Here is a 9,941-nt window from a genome sequence, read left to right as displayed (position 1 = left end):
AGAAGCTCGAATCACATAATAAAAATCCAAAATATGCCAAAACATAAACATAAGCATACAAAAGAAGAAAGGAGGAAATTAGCATCTCCAACTAAAAAGTTTTACATTATCCATATAACTAAAAAGTAAAAAGCCCCCTAAGCAACACCAAAATTTTAAGCAACTAAAAAGCACACCAAACGGATACAAGACTTCAATCAAATGAAACCACACAAAACATCTCCAACTAAAAGATGTTATCGAGGGTCAATCCTAGATTATCCAAACAAGATTCCAAGGATGAATTAGATTTAAATTGATGAAGAAGCACAATAAATGGTTAACAAGAGATAACAAAAGATTTGATGATGATAATGGAGAATTAACCTAATCAATAATGCATGAATAACCCACAAACTATCATAGTACAACCGGATTCATTTAGACAAATAATGCATAAATATAAACTACCAAAGGATGCCTAAGAAGTTCCACTACCATAAACCACTCAATGGAATTCATAAACAACTAAGCTATGACTACCATAAATGCAGGATAGTCATATCATTCCAACATGAATCTAATCCAAAGTTTAGAACAAATAGACTTTTAAGATAAGCATCTTATAAATATTACCTTGTACTTGTTATTAATGTTGGTATGAAGTCCTTTTTATGTTGGGTGCACCTTCTCTACTTGTCAACCTTCTTAAAACATGTCCAATGCAATCTTCTTATCTTCCTTCCAAATCCCCAAGAATCAAAATTTAGCCTTACACGTCAAACTTGAACCTAACAAAATGAAAAACTTCACTCAAAATCATTTAATTATTGTTCAAATGAGTTAGCTCAAAAGTTCTAATTCGACTAGTTTCCAAAAGAACCTTACTCTATAATAGTTTAATTCTTATCTCAATTTAACATATTCGAACGATGAATCAATAATGCTGAAAAGAAAGTCTAAGAATTTAGAGTGATTCACTTATGAAAATTAAAGAACTTAATTCAAACTGTAATTATTTTGAAATTTTAGTTGACAACTCCTAAATTGAGTTTTGAAATTGGGGTAACAACCTAGTACCATTCTTACATCCAAATATGCATGTATGAGGGAACAAGTTTCATGCACCTACTAATAAACAAATATCTGTAAAACTTACTTAAAGTAGGTCCAACTTAACAACTCCTCTAAGCTTAAATTGGACACTATTTGATAACAGAAGATCCCAGTTAAGTTCAACGTATATGTAGCAACCCTTCCAAGCTGGATCAAAATGTTGGAAGCTTTGCTGCAGAAAAGAGTTCGGAAAAAAAATCATAATCACATTCACACGAAATTAAACAATTTCAATAGAATGTCGCTTCTGCCAAGTATAGAATGGCTATAATACCTTTTCGCATGTTTGTTCAAATCCCATTGGAGAAATCTTAAACGGTTTTCTACAGATAAACTTTTATTTATATATCTTTCAAACTCAGCACGGAGGACACTTTCTCATGGCTTTTTCTCGTGCGTCTATTTCATGAATGATTTCAGAGACTGTATAAGGGAAATTAAGTAAGACAATTGAAAAAAAAAAAAAGAAGACTAAAGATTGAATAACGGAGGTCATAGAAACACAAACAACGAGTGCAACTTAAAGTTGGAACATAAAAAAAAAATCGTTAATAAGGAAATATCTTAATCAAATTCAATATAATTATTGGATTCCCATATCTCAAAACAAGATTCTCAAACTGTAATCTTATGGCTTCATAATTTCGATCCTTCTTTGACACTGGTTCAATGTCGTAAAAAGTTTATGAACAAGTTGATCAAACAGGTTCAATGCCGTCTCAAGCTTCTGAACAATAAAAGAAGTGTAATTACAAAGCAATTGAGAGAAGATATTGTGCAACTTCTTCAAAATGGCTACCATCAAACTGCCTTTAATAGGGTATAATTTCATCAATTGGGTTTTCATTATTGTTACAAATTAAGAACAACCCTCTTCAATTTCTTTAAAAAATCTTGTTCAGGTTAAGCAGATCGTGAAAGAACAACCCCTCTTTAATTAATTTGCTTCTACACATTCATTTTCTTTTTCAGTGAAATCATAAGAAATTTTAGACTACCATAACTGCAGGATGGTCATAAAAATCCAACACTGAATCTAATCCAAAATTTTAGAACAAATAGACTTTTAAGATAAGCGTCTTATAAATATTACTTTGTACTTGTTATTAATGTTGTTATGAAGTCCCTCTTGTGTTAGATGCACCTCCTCCACTTGTCAACCTTCTTAAAACATGTCCAATGCAATCTTCCTATCTTCCTTCCAAATCCTTAAAAATAAAAATTTAGCCTTACACATCAAATTTGAACCTAACAAAATGAAAAACTTCACTAAAAGTCATTTTATTATTGCTTAAATGAGTTAGCTCCCAAATTCTAATTCGACTAGTTTCCAAAAGAACCTTACTTTGAAATAGTTTCGTATCCACTCGCAAAGGCTATGAAGAGACTATTTTGAAAAAAAAAAAAAGAATCACCTTGTCAAGAGAGAAGAAAAAAAAAAGATAAGAAAACAAGTAACCTATTTTCTATATGGTTCAATCACCACAATATTGCTCCTTTCTCTTGTATATCCTGTTCAAGTGAAAAAAAAAAAAAGGTGTAACAACAATTAGTAACCTATCTACTTTTGAGATAATTTTGATCATAAACAGAATTGATCCTCATAGATTTAACTGGTTTATCTAGTTGCAGTTTAATGCTCAAAGCATAAGAATATTATATTTTTCACAAAGGGACTTGAGTAAACAACAAAGTACCTTCTTGAGTTGGTTTTAGTAACTCGCTTCTTTCCCAACCCCAAAAGAATAGCAGTTGTAAGCATAACAAAGTACCTTCTTAAACTGAGACGTATGCATCCCATGAGTTGCAGCACACCGACTCTCTCATGATTGTGTTCCATGCTTGAAAATGACATCCCGTTCTTCCTCAAGTATATTGAAAAGTATTAAAACAATAACTATTTAAAGTGAAAGACATTTTATCTTACTTTTATCTCTAAAAAAAATTGTAAATATCCTATATATAAAAGATCTAAAAGAGAGAGAAAGAAAGAGAGAAATCAACAAGTTAGAAGAATTTATCTGTAATATTTTTCCTTTTCAACTTCTTAAGAAATCTCAGCTCTTCTCGTGGACATAGGCACCTCTTGCCAAACAATGTTAAAATCTTATTGTCTACTTCTCATCCCTTACCTTGCATGCATAAATCTGCTTTATAAGTCTTTTGATCTTAAAAAAATTGCATTATTGCTAAGCATTGAGATCTTAAAAATAATTTCGAAAAGTACCTTTATTCTTTCACAGCTACAACATCTCGGAGTTCCATCTTTTTCAATTCAATAGTTGTTGGAGGGTTGTTGTTGCCATTTGAGTACACAAAGACTTGAGCCTGTCACGTGACATCATCCAGACCAGCCTAGCACAGTTTCAAGCGTAGCTAAACTAAAATAAACATGACCAAAAGAGTGCAGAAAGATCGTCTAGCGGCATTGAATAAAAACTAAAAACAAGAATGAAGAGAAAACGACATTTAAAATTTTGAAAGTTAATCATTCATACCAATATGTAGTCTTTTATATGAAATTCAACTTTCTACATACATTTGTTGGATTTTATGTCCTAAAACTCATAGTTTGTAAATTAATAAACATGTTCTGTTTTGTTTTTCGATAAAGTTGTTATTGAAATTGTAATCTTGAATCCAATAAACTAAGGTCCTGAGGCTATTTAATGTAGTTTGAACTTTATGTAGTGACATAAAGATGGATCAAGTTCAAATATATAGCCAAAATAGTCTATAGTATATGAATAAGGTTGGGCGCCTTATCCTGGGGATACTATGAATGCGGCTCACTTTGTAGATAGTACAAACGATGTAATCCTGAATCATTCATATAGAGATATGTGAGTGGGGGTATCCTATGTAAAGAGTTTACATAAAACTGAACCATGAAATAGTCACTTTTTACGTTCTAAATGTCGTTTTATGTATAAAACTGACTATTTCGTTAATTGATGACCTAGGTAACTTAATCTTAATCCTGAGCTAACTATGAACTCCTGTTCACTCGAAATTATTTTAGATTCTGCATAGGTAGGGCAGCTCAATATCGCTGGCCCAATAAGCTCTCCATTTTAGGGGTAAGATCAGGTGGATACCTGGGAACATAGGGTGCAAGACGGAATTCACTCCTACCCATTATAGGGATAGTAGACAGGTTGTTCCTTTAGTACTGAATCCACGTCTTGAACAAGGGGCCCCACCCTCTCCTTGGCCCGGGAGGGATCCGGTTTTATAAGTTGGACCTTAAACCAATTGTTCATTAGAGGATCAGTGGAACTTAAGGAAACAAGATATAGTCTTGGGGTAAAACGGTTTTTATGACCCAGCCGAGATTACAAACAACATGTGAAGGATTAACTTACTCATCATGGTTATATCAAATGGACACAAATATATCTATAGTGAGGGGAGTGCAGCTACGGGACTTTAGTAGATGACCCGTTAGTTAACGAATGTTGATTAGCTCCGTCTAAAGAGTTTAGCTAGATAAATCTTGGATCGTTGGAGGCCAGGATCTATAGGTCATTAGGTTCCCCTAATAGCTCATATGGAATAAACTTAGAACAGTATGATAGAATAATTTGAATTGTTCGAATTAGGTAGGAAGAGAGAAACCGACAAGTATATATGATATAGTGGTCGGATTTTTTTAGCTTAGAGATACAGCTTTCATATTCAAATTTGATTTACATATCAAGAATATGAATACGTTCATATTCGAAAGCTCAAAAATGATGGAAATGGTCAAAGTTGTAAAAAGTCAAAGAGTTGACTTTTGACTTTGAAAAGTCAAAACTTTGACCAACCTTATATTCAAATGTGATTTTAATTTCGAGAAAATGAATATGGATTCATGCTCGGGAGGTCAAAATTAGTCAACACGGAAAAAATCATAAAAAGTCAAAATGTTGACTTTTTGGTCAAAGTTTGACTTTGACCAAATGACTATTTTGCCCTTTGACTATAGTTAGTGGGAAAATCCAAACTTTGTTAGATAATTCCACTAATAAAATAGTGGGCTTAAGCCCACTAAGATAGTGAAATATAGGTGTTGGTTTTTTTATGCATTTAGTTCATGCAATTGTTGCATGGATTTTTCTATAAATTGAGCTTTCATTTTGAATGAAAAGAGTTTTTTTGCAATTTTGAAAATTAGTTTTTATATTTGGGCTGGAAAAATCACAACTTTGAAAAAAAGAGAAAAACCCAAACCTACCCAAATTCCATCTTATTTTCCATCTCTTTTCTCTCTCTCGGTTTTCTTCATCTACCGGGTCCCACAACTCGGTTCTGAGTCCAGAGGATAGTAGGTCAACTCTAATGGTGCCCCAAAAGAGTTCAGGTCGAGATTCAACGAGGAAAAGCGATTTTTGGGAGCTTCAAAGGTAGTATCCTACACTTTTAATTCACTGTTTTACCCTTCATGATGCATGCTTATTTTCTTTAATTTAAGAGTAATTAGAGTGTAATTAGATCCTAATTCCGCTGCGTATATCTCGTGTTCCATCAACATTCAAGTCCAAAGCTACAAAATCATTTATATCTGAGAGTACCTGCAAGAAGAATATATCAAGAATGTTTTGCCCATCACTCAACATTGTTGCAGCAAGGAAGACAGCCTTCGCAATTTTGAAATGAAATAATCCCATTGCATATGAAATACATGTAGGATTGTGTCAGGAACAACGAAAGCACAAAGATCATGTAAGCACCCTAATTCACTAATTTTAGAAAAATATAAAACATGCTCTTGTAGAAAACAAGTGAGTTTCAAGGCATACCTCTTGTAGAACTTCTTCAAAGCTTGTTCTCCAGCTCCAATCTTCTCCAAATCTTGTTGCAGACCACCTCAAGATCTTCTCCATTATTCTCTTAGTGCTCTAGATTGAGTTGTGAGACTCAAAACAAGTTTAAATTAAGGGATAAAAGAGAATAGCTCACAGTAGCAATCTGGTTGAATAACACCTTCTTCAACACAAATTTTCTCTAAAATTCTCTCTTGATTGCATGACCGAAATTTACTCCAAACTCTTCATTATATTGCAGATCAACATGCAAAGGAGAAAGTTGTATGAGTTGAAACTCATGCTTGGAGTAAAATAAGGCAAAGAAGATGGCTTTTGTGTGAGCAAGTAAAAAGATGGATAATGGAAAAACAAGCTTTTCCATTTTGTGTTTTGATTTTCTAATTTCTAATTTTATCTCAAAATCAAAATTTAATTTTAAAATGAATTTCATAAATTAATTTTAAATAAAAATTAATTAATTTAATATTAAATATTAAATTAATTTTGCACATATCCATCTTTATATATTTAAATCACATTTAAATATATAAATTCTCCTATTCCGTTTAATTCTCAAATTGAATACATAATTATATCTTATATAGTTACTAATTCCCTTAATTTTAATTTGAACGTTTCAAATTAACTTATCACGCTATTCTAGAGCTAGTCTGTTATGAGTTAGAAGGGGGACCTCGCAAACCTATAAATCATGGGCTCCAACGATCCGAGATTAATTGGCTGAACTCATTAGACCAGTTTAATCCCCATTATTTAACTAATGGGTCACTCCACTAAAGCCCATAGTTGCACTCCCCTCACTATAGATATATTATGTCCACATGATTTAACCATAATCAGCAAGTTGGCCCTTCACAGGTTGTTCGTAATAACGACTGGGTCAAATATTTGTTTTACCCCCGAGATTACGTCTTATTCCTCAAGTTCCTATTGATCCTCTAATGAATAACTGGTTTGTGATCCAATCACGAAACCAAACTCTCTTAGCCCAATGAGAGGGTGGGGCACCTTGTTCAAGACTTGGATTCAGTACTTGAAAGAACAACCTTTCTCCTATCCATAAATCGGGTAGGCGTGAACTCCGTCTTACACCCTATGTCCCCAGCTATCTATTCGGCCTTACCCCTGAAATAGAAGTCTTATTGAGTCGGTGCTATTGAGCCAACCCTCAACTATGCAAATCTAAGGGCAATCCTGAATAAACAGGAGTTCATAGTTAGCTCAGGATTAAGATCAAGTTACCTAGGTCATCTAGGTGAAAAGTCAGTCTTATACATAAACAACGTTATAAAGTAAGAGTGACTTATTTCTTGGTCCAATCTTATGCAAACTCATTGCATAGGACGCCCCTACTCCTCATGTCATAATATGTACAAATTAGGATCACATCGTATGTAGTACTTTACAACTCTTTATAACGACTACAAGTAGGCCGCATCCAATGGTGTTACCAGAATAAGGTACCCAATCTTATTCATGTACCATAGATCATTTTGACTATTTTCTCGAACCCGATCCACTCTTATGTCCCCACATAAAGTTCAAGTACTCATATAATAGTCATGGGTCTTAGTTTATTGGATTTAGACTTTCATACAATTTATGAAATCAATAATAAGTATACTGATTACATAAAATATTTATCATTTTACAAACTACGAGTTTTAGGACATAAAACCCAACAATACAAGCACCACCAAAATCATGCCCAACTAGGATAACCTGCATAAGTTAAGAAGATAGAAGAAATTAAGCTTCGAGGGAGTCAAGTGCAAAATACAATAGCTTAATCAAAAAAATAGACAATTGAAATAGAAAAACCTATCTCAATAACATTTTTGTTAAATCACCACTAAACCCGAGCATTCATCCAAAAATTAGGCTCAAGTAAATTTAATACTCTCTATGAGTTTCCAACACCCACGAGCATGCATATGTATGAATACCAATGCCTACAGAACATAAATCTATATATGTACATACATACTTGAATGTATGTGTATGTGTGTGTATATATATATATTAAATTGATTAAATTAATTCAATTATATATGATATAATTGATATGTATTATTTGATTGGAGGAATCAATATAAATATGATATATATTAAATGCCATAAAAATAAAAAAAGAACTATGGTTTATATGTTTCATATGATGCAATATTAAAACTATAGGTTGTAAATGTAATATGATAAGTTAGTTATTGTATTTATTTATAATTTATTAATTATATGATAATCAAATTTCTTTTTCTCCAATAACTACCTTAGTGGGTGGTTACATCGTTTCATGGCAATTATGAGATAAAAGGAAATGGGATTTCAAAATCTTACACAAAAACTGGTTATCAGATTACTAATCGAGAGATTAAACGATATGATCGAGATTTACTATACGATAGTACTCGTTTCTAAACAACCGAGTATCGAGTCTATGCGATAGGCTTTCATCTTCTACACCATACTTCTGTCTATTACTCGATCGTTTCCTCCTTCACTCCTATCCTTCCCTCATTCCAAAATAAGCTAAAGCCCATAACTCCTGGATTCTCACACCGAGAATACCAAGGTAATATTGTGGTAGTGTCTGAATCGGTTCGAAGATCGAGTTGATCCCCATTGCTAGTGTTCCAGGAAGTTCGAGTTCTTGATCGTTGCGTTCGAGTTTGATCGAGGGACATACTTGAAGAAACGTTCTTCAAAGGTATTGTTTCTCTCATCCTTTGTATTTTATTTAAAACATGTTGTAATTTATTGATTAATGCATAATCTGTTTAGTATGATTGTAAATGTTTGAGTTCTTTCACAATAGAGATTGAAACGATCTGCTTCCACTCATAGGTCTTCTCTATATTTAGAGTTCCTTCAATTGGTATTAGAGACAGGTTGTTCTGATTTCCAAATCCCATCGTTGTATTGAATGTCATTTATAGTCTTGGTGGGTTTTAAGTATTCTGTAATGCACTTAAGAGTTAAGTATGTTTGTAGATGTTGTTGATGGATTCTTTTGGGGTAATTATCTCTGTTTAAAGCTTTCTTTACTTTTACAAAAGTTAATTTGTAAGAGCCCCTGCATTTTTGGGCATACTAACTTGCAATCGAGTGTATATTCGTTTTTTGTTTGTTTGAGTTGTTCGTGATGAAGCTTCAAACACAAGGAGTTGTTGTTCGCTTCGAGGAAGAAGATAAATCGATGGTCACACCGTGTAGCCTAAGCTAAATGATCGTTTGGATTTGGCTATGTGATCGTGTAGAAATGTTCTACTCGATCGTGTAGTATTTGCTAAACGATCGCATTGCTAATGCTACTCGATCGCGTAAAGAGTTTACTCGATCGTGTTGTGTTGGCTACTCGATCGCGTAGACGCTCGAGGTAAATGATTGCAGAGTATATGATACTCGAGTCATGGCATGCATGCTCAACGATCGTGTAGGCTAGCATGCTCATCGCATAGTCACTAGCTACATGATCACTCGGTATATGATACTCGACATTTGCTATCATGTAGACAATCATGCTCATCGCATAGTCCTTGGCTGCACGATCACATGACATCCGTTACTCAATGTGCACTGCATGACCGCGTGGACTTTCATGCTCATCGCATAGTCCTTAGCCATGCAACACTACACAATCGTTTATACTCGATGTGTGTTACTCGACGATCTGAAGGAGTTGTTACACAAGTGACGAGGCTTCGACCCAGCGGTTCAAGACCCGGTTTGTCTGTTTGAACTGGTTGACTTGATTCTTTTTTGTAATAGTTAGCTTTTTTATTATAATTTTGAGGCATATTATCCTGGTCCATCAATCTTTTATTGAATGTACATGTGATGTATGTTTATTATATGCCATAATATATGTCATATAGTTTTAAAACCCACCATAGGTTATGCATTTTATTCATGCATCATCTTTATATTATAAGTGTTATAATATAGTAGTTTGCATGATTAAATTATATTAAAGCATGCTCATGCATCATATAATATAAGAGTTATAATATATGCATGCATTAAAGCATATCCATG

The 9,941-nt window shown here is 33.4% G+C and overlaps 1 pseudogene; it reads right to left on the bottom strand.

The window, feature by feature from the left end:
* Positions 1-3,324: 3,324 nt before the first annotated feature.
* LOC120081098 overlaps positions 3,325-9,941 on the bottom strand; it is a 31,636-nt pseudogene continuing 25,019 nt past the window's right edge.

This window comes from Benincasa hispida, chromosome 7, assembly GCF_009727055.1.
Source record: "Benincasa hispida cultivar B227 chromosome 7, ASM972705v1, whole genome shotgun sequence".
NCBI lineage: Eukaryota > Viridiplantae > Streptophyta > Magnoliopsida > Cucurbitales > Cucurbitaceae > Benincasa > Benincasa hispida.
This window is presented reverse-complemented; position numbering and strand designations above follow the sequence as displayed.